General features: G+C 42.9%; 1 long non-coding RNA gene across 1 annotated transcript; it reads left to right on the plus strand.

The window, feature by feature from the left end:
• Positions 1–380: 380 nt before the first annotated feature.
• On the plus strand, positions 381–5,865 carry LOC113918860. The gene is made up of 4 exons (XR_003518703.1): positions 381–512; positions 4,337–4,514; positions 5,021–5,118; positions 5,507–5,865. It is a non-coding gene; the product is annotated as an uncharacterized LOC113918860 (long non-coding RNA).
• The last annotated feature ends 721 nt before the right edge of the window (positions 5,866–6,586 follow it).

A 6,586-nucleotide genomic window follows, 5' to 3' on the forward strand; every position in this document is an offset into this window, starting at 1 on the left:
AATGTCGTTTGAGCAGCATCAATAAAACCTCAGCAGCAGGCACAGGGAGCCAATGGTTAGGAGGTCCCGGGAGATCTCCCACACAGGATGCGCATCTTGTTACAGAATTCCTCAATGCCTTTTTGCCGGCTCCCTAATGACCAGTTAAATGGGCTCCCTTGAGGATGCTTGAGTCAGCGCCAGCTTGAAAACTGCTGAAGAAACATCCTCTTTTACTGGAAATGATTTCCATCAAACTGCCTTGTGCCATTTTTAGACTCACAGCTGAGTAACACCCAGCAGAAGGGGCTACGTTTGCAGGGCAGGAGGCCCCGCACTGTGAGAAAAGAGCTGGCTTTTGTCTGGCCCTGCTGACCGCAGGGCAGTGAGCTGGTGAGTGTGCGGCGGGCAGAGAGCAGAGGGACAGATCGCTTCGTTCTGTCTGCAGAGACCGGCTCTCTGGTACTGGTGTTACAAACCAGAAGCGTGCGCGGGGAGTGATGCGCCAAGCCCACCCACCTACGCTGCACGAGGTAGGACATCGAAACCCAGGGATCCGCTCACCTGAGCTCAACAAGCAGATGGCAAGCAAAAGCCTCTATCCCCCCCCCCTTTAAATTTAAATCACAGATTGAGGTCACGGAGAAATGATACCAAAACATAGTTTTGCTAAAAAGCTGAGTCACGAAATTATAGGACTTTAAGAAGTGTACTTATATATATATATGCATACACATATATAATTTAACATAAATATTTAAGTGTAAATATGTAGACATGGGATTTTAAGGGCAATCGTTCCCCCCACCCCGTTTTTCCTTTGGCTTTTCTCTGCCCCCTCGTCTAGCTCCCTCACATCAGCCCTCCTGTCCAGATTAACTCATGTTCATAACGCACCTTGTGTCCTGCCATGTTCTTCTTTATACTGACATAATTGTGTACAGACACACAGATATCTATGTGTATAGATAGATCATTTCTGTCATTGATTTCTACCAATGAGATCCTATTACCGACACTTCTCTGCATTTTGTCTTCTCTCTAATTAGAACTTAGGAAAATTCCCCCAGGCAACCCCTACAGCTCAGACTCTGGTCTCTGACAAGCACGCATTATTCCAGAAGGTGGAAGGCTCCACCTTCTTCCAGCCACTCCCCTCTGGATGGGTGAAACTTCTTGAAACACTGTCCTGCTCTTTTTCTATAACTTTCCACTGGAAATCATAACAAAGAACACCTACTCAAGTCTTAAATATATTTCCTTTAACAAAGAACAAGAGAGCTTCTCCCTTGAGCACTAAAGCAAGCTTGTCTTCTATTCAGTGCAGAGGGCAGTGCTGTGTCAAAGCCTAGGTCTTGCTCAGGTATCACCAGGGGACAGATCAGGAGGCCACCGCTATTGAAGGGATAGTTTGTGACTCACAGTTCCCAAGAGAAGAGGGCAGGCTGCCCCCCTCAGGGCCACATGGGGAAGCACTGGGATTGATCAGGCTTCAGAAGGAGGGAGAAGAACCTGGGCAGGAGCTTTTATTGTGGTTTTCACGGGAAGGAACAGGCAAGGCAGGGTAAGCAAGGTAAGCCAGCTTAGGATTGGCTATGAGGAATGAGTTCAGTGGGCTCTGGGCTATAGGGTTGTCCAAAGTTGTCTGGTATCTGGTCCTGGAAGGATTAGGGAAGAGTAATATTGGCCCCCAGTGTAGGAGCAGTACACCAAGGGCCAAGATGTCATTGCCTGCGCCTGTGTCTTGGGCATTTTCCATTTGCAGAACTTCTAAACGCCCAATAATTGAATGTTTTAACTTTGGCCTTCTTTTTTTTAAAATCCTTTGTATGTTTTTGATATTTAACAAAGAATAATTAAAAGCGGTGGTGATGGTACCTTCCAAAATCTGGAAATTTTTATCTCACCCATCTAATCTGGGAAACAGTGGTTCATTTAATGAATGTACTATTTTTATGTTTTGGGTTAATGTGACCTAAGCTACATGCAATTAAGTTTTAAATTAACCTAGTATAGAAAAGCCATTTAAATCTTCCTCTTCTCTAACTTGTTCTCTGAAAGAAAAAAAATTAAGATTCCGCCTGAGGGTGGCAAGTAGAGCGAATGCTCAACTTTCCACATTGTGGGGCTGAGCAACCATTGGATACCAGGGATATTTGGATGCACAGACTTATTGGCAGACCCTCACCCCATCACGCCACTCCACCAAACAATAAAAACAGAACAATAAAATCTGGTTTATAGCATGTGGATATTTATACATAGGCAAGGGAACTCTCCAGTCTTGGCCTGGAGAGTTTTGTTTTTGTTTTTGTTTTTGTTATTTTTGATTACCAGGTATGTGTGAATTGAAGTGCCTCCATCCATGACTGACTATGTTCTAACCTCAACCCCATACCTGACCCCCATCTCAAGTCCAGGAGAATTTGAAGTCCTGTTTCTGTCACTGGGCAAGACAGGCTGTTGTTATGGGTTGAATTGTGTCTTTCCCCCAAATTCATATGTTGAAGTCCTAACCCCCAGTACCTCAGAATGTGACCTTGTTTGGAAATAAGATCATTGCAGATATAATTAGTTAAGATGGGGTCATTAGGGTGGTCCTTAATCTAATAGGACCAGTGTCCTTATAAAAAAGGGGGAAACTTGAACATACACACACACACAGGGAGAGTTACATGGGAAGGTGAAGGCAGAGATCAGAGTGATGGGTCTGAGAGCCAAGGAACACCAAAGATTGCCTCGAAACCCCTAGAAGCTAGGAGAGGATGGAGCATAGTCTCCCTCACAGCCCACAGAAGGAACCAACCTGCCACCATCTTGATCCAGAGCTGAGGCAACAGATTTCTGTGATTTAAGCCGTGCAGTCTGTGGTGATTAGTTATAGCAGCCCTAGAAAACTAATGTGTCTTCATATCTCACTGAGAGAAAGTAACAGGGGCCACTGCTGGGTCAAGCTAGCATTTACCAGATGCCGAGGGGGAAGGAGGAATATTGCTGGCCTCTCCTTGCAGGTGAGTGCCCCCAGATTTGTGTCCCAGGACAAGACTGGAGAGTCCCCTTGCCTTTGTATAAATATCCACATGTTATAAACCAGATTAACAAACTGTGGAATAAAATATGTTTTTATCCTTCTACCTTGAAACTATAAGAAGAGAATGTGAAGCAATGGTTTTTGTATGGCTGAATGTCAGCAGAATATAATAATTAACATTGTTAGACAATAATTAATTATTTTAGTGTTCTCGTGGGTCAGCTTTTTTAGCATAGTAATAAATTTTAAATGTATGTAATTGATTAAATCTTATATATTTATTCCTTAAAATTTCTTTTTTACTTTCATTTCAAATGTCATTATACTCAAAACTATCACTTAGTTTGCACTATATTGATAGTAAGCCAACTGAGACAGTATAGTTTTTAAAACATTTAAATGTCAAAGAAAACCTTTACTCTGTTCAGGCAGTGGGGAGTGAAATTATCAGTAACAGTTTTAAGGCAGTTCTTTTTTTTTAATTTTATTTTATTATGTTATGTTAGTTCTTTTTTTTAAGATTTATTTATTTGAGAGAGAGAGAGAAAGAGAGAGCACAAGTGGGGGGAGGGGCAGAGGGAGAAGCAGGCTCCCCCCTGAGCAAGGAGCCCGATGTGGGACTTGATCCCAGGACCCTGGGATCATGACCTGAGCCGAAGGCAGACACTTAACTGACTGACCCACCCAGGCGCCCCTAAAGCAGTTCTTAAATTTAGAAACGACAGATGAATTTTGCGTATTGTGTTCAAATAGAAAATACTACAAAATATTTTAATTGCATCCTATAGATCATGATCACTTATGTTGTTTTTTTAAACCACTTCTTAAAGCATTGGTTAAGGGGTATGTATATATTTAAGAATATATGAAGCATCGGTGTCGTTCTTCATGCATGTTATATCAAACCTGTATGTATAAAAATTCAGGAATAATTGCAAGTGTTCAATGTTGCAAAATATTTCTCAACTACTATGAGCAACTGTTGAGAACACCATGCTAATTCCCTGATTCATGAGTACCCCTAAAGCTACTTATTGGGACATAAAGAGAAGCAAGAACAGGAACGTTTGGAACTATTGGAAAGTGATCATTCACTACGTGAGAATACATCATCACCAGGATATTTAAGAGAAGGATAGACAAGTTCATTAATTTATTCTTTCTCCAGGCATCTCACCAAAGCTGAGTCCATCTCCAGCAACAGTAGCAAGACCCACATAGGGCTAATAGATAAATGACAATGCACTCGGGACATACTTATACCAAAAGTATTCATTGTTTATCTGAAATTCAAATTTATCTGTGTCCTGTATTTTGATTTGCCAGGAACAGACCCATTCTCCTTCATGCGGTCAGGCTTGGTTATGTCGTGTTTGGAGCGCCTCAGAAGACGCGATGTGGAGGAGTGTTTCCCTGGGACCAGAATGGTGTCGATCACTAGAGCAGATGGTCTAATATCGTGGAGCCCTTGCCTGTGCCACACGCTGGATCCCTGAAGACAGAGGTACCCACCTGTTCTTTAAGACAGGTTCTCTTTTGGCCACCACAGGGAACAATCATGCACATACTTCTTACCAGCCCTCAAGAAGCCAACCCCATTTGTCTCCCATGCATTATTTTACTCATAAATATTGACTATGCACATACCAGGAGCCAAGTGCTCATCCAGGCACAGAGGAGGTGAGGAGGAAGAAGAGAAGACACTACATGCATGGGCAGGAGAAGAACCCATCACACAGTTGTCTGTAGCCTCTCAGGAGAGACAAGCCACAACCCTAAGAACAAGAACCAGAGCTAAAGGTGGATGCCTGTGGAGGTCAGGGGTCACTTCAGAAAGAAGCAGTTTTAATTCACCTTAGATGCAGACAGGTTTGGAAGAGAGAAACAAAGTGGATTGAATGTCACATGTGGAAACATGCTAGGAAACAAGAGTTGTGAGGCAGTACTAATACGTCTTAGAGGTAAAATTTGATAAATCTTATGAAATTATTTCTTTTTTTTCCCCTTTAGTAGTGAAGAAATTGGAGAAATTGACCATAAATTTTCCTTTGGAGAAACTGACCATAATTGTCCTGGAAAACAACCCACTACGACGAGTCAAGGAGCAGGTGAGTCCCTCCCACAGATGGATGTTTTCCTAGCATCAGACAAGGTGTGGGACAAGCCCCCAGCACTTCTGGTCAGGGATGCCCAGGAGAGCGCTCCCCCAGCCATGCCGCACATGGCATATCGCACCTTGGGCTATTAAGCTGGAAACGCAGACCCCTTTTTGTGGTTCTAACAATCTCCAGGAGATATTTTTCCTGGAAATTTTAAGTCCTTTTTCTCACATCAGCTCTGTCTAAATTGACAATACCTCTGACCTTCTCATCTAATTACACTAGTATTCTGTCCCTCTTTTTATTAAATGGCTCCATTACATAACCCATTATGGGCTAGCTGCTTTGTGCTGCTAACCTAATGAGCCCACTCTATGATTTCTCTTCTCTTCCACAGTGAGGACAGGATTCTTCAACACTGGATGTGTCACGTCACCTAGGATTTTCACAGAAAGCCTTCTTTGACGAACAATTTTCCTCACTCTGGAATTTACTAAGAGACAACCAAAATTGTGCTGAAATTGCATGTACTCTCACTTAGGGAGACATATGTAGATTGGGTCACAAGACAAAGGCAAAGTGGAGAGAACTGTAAAGCAGGAAGTGAAATGACAATGTTCCAGAGGAGAAATTAGGAGAATGAAAACATCAGTCAAAAGTGGGAAATGAGGGGCGCCTGGGTGGCTCAGTCGTTAAGCGTCTGCCTTCGGCTCAGGTCATGATCCCAGGGTCCTGGGATCGAGTCCCACATCGGGCTCCCTGCTCGGCGGGAAGCCTGCTTCTCCCTCTCCCACTCCCCCTGCTTGTGTTCCTGCTCTCGCTGTCTCTCTCTGTCAAATAAATAAATAAAATCTTTAAAAAAAAAAAAAAAAAAGTGGGAAATGAAGGATGAGCCCAAAGAGCCCCCTTCATGCCGCCAGGCGAGATGAGATGCGGGTAGCTGCTGCAGGCAGCCCCAATCGGTCCTCCACCTGATTTCTGAATCAGAAAAGTTCCAGTGTCAAACAATATTCTCCTAATGTGTTATGAATTTCTATCGGGTCCTAGTGAAATGTAGAAATTAAATAAATGGACAGATATTTACGAGAACACCATTAGGAGGACCTGCACATCCGTACTTTGGAGCCATATAAGTGAATTATCTATTATACTGACTAGCATATTAACATTGCATGGGCTTTCCACTGTTCTCACCCCAAAGTATTTGCTACATTTGAGTTCTAAACTGCTATTTTCATTTTATTTCCTCCTGTCTGATATTTGGCATTCTTCTCATCTGTTGGGAACCTTGGCTATATTTGTGATTATTCGGAAGTTACAAAACAGAATTCTATAGCATTGTGCAGCAGTTAGGTGCAATCAGAGATCACTAAATGCAAGGCAGGGAATCCAACAAGAAAAGTTAACTCACGGTGTTACCTACTATCCTGAAGTAAGGCTGGCTTTAGCGAAGACTTCTTCATTGACGGCAGTAGGC

This window comes from Zalophus californianus, chromosome 1 (genome assembly GCF_009762305.2).
Source record: "Zalophus californianus isolate mZalCal1 chromosome 1, mZalCal1.pri.v2, whole genome shotgun sequence".
Lineage (NCBI taxonomy): Eukaryota > Metazoa > Chordata > Mammalia > Carnivora > Otariidae > Zalophus > Zalophus californianus.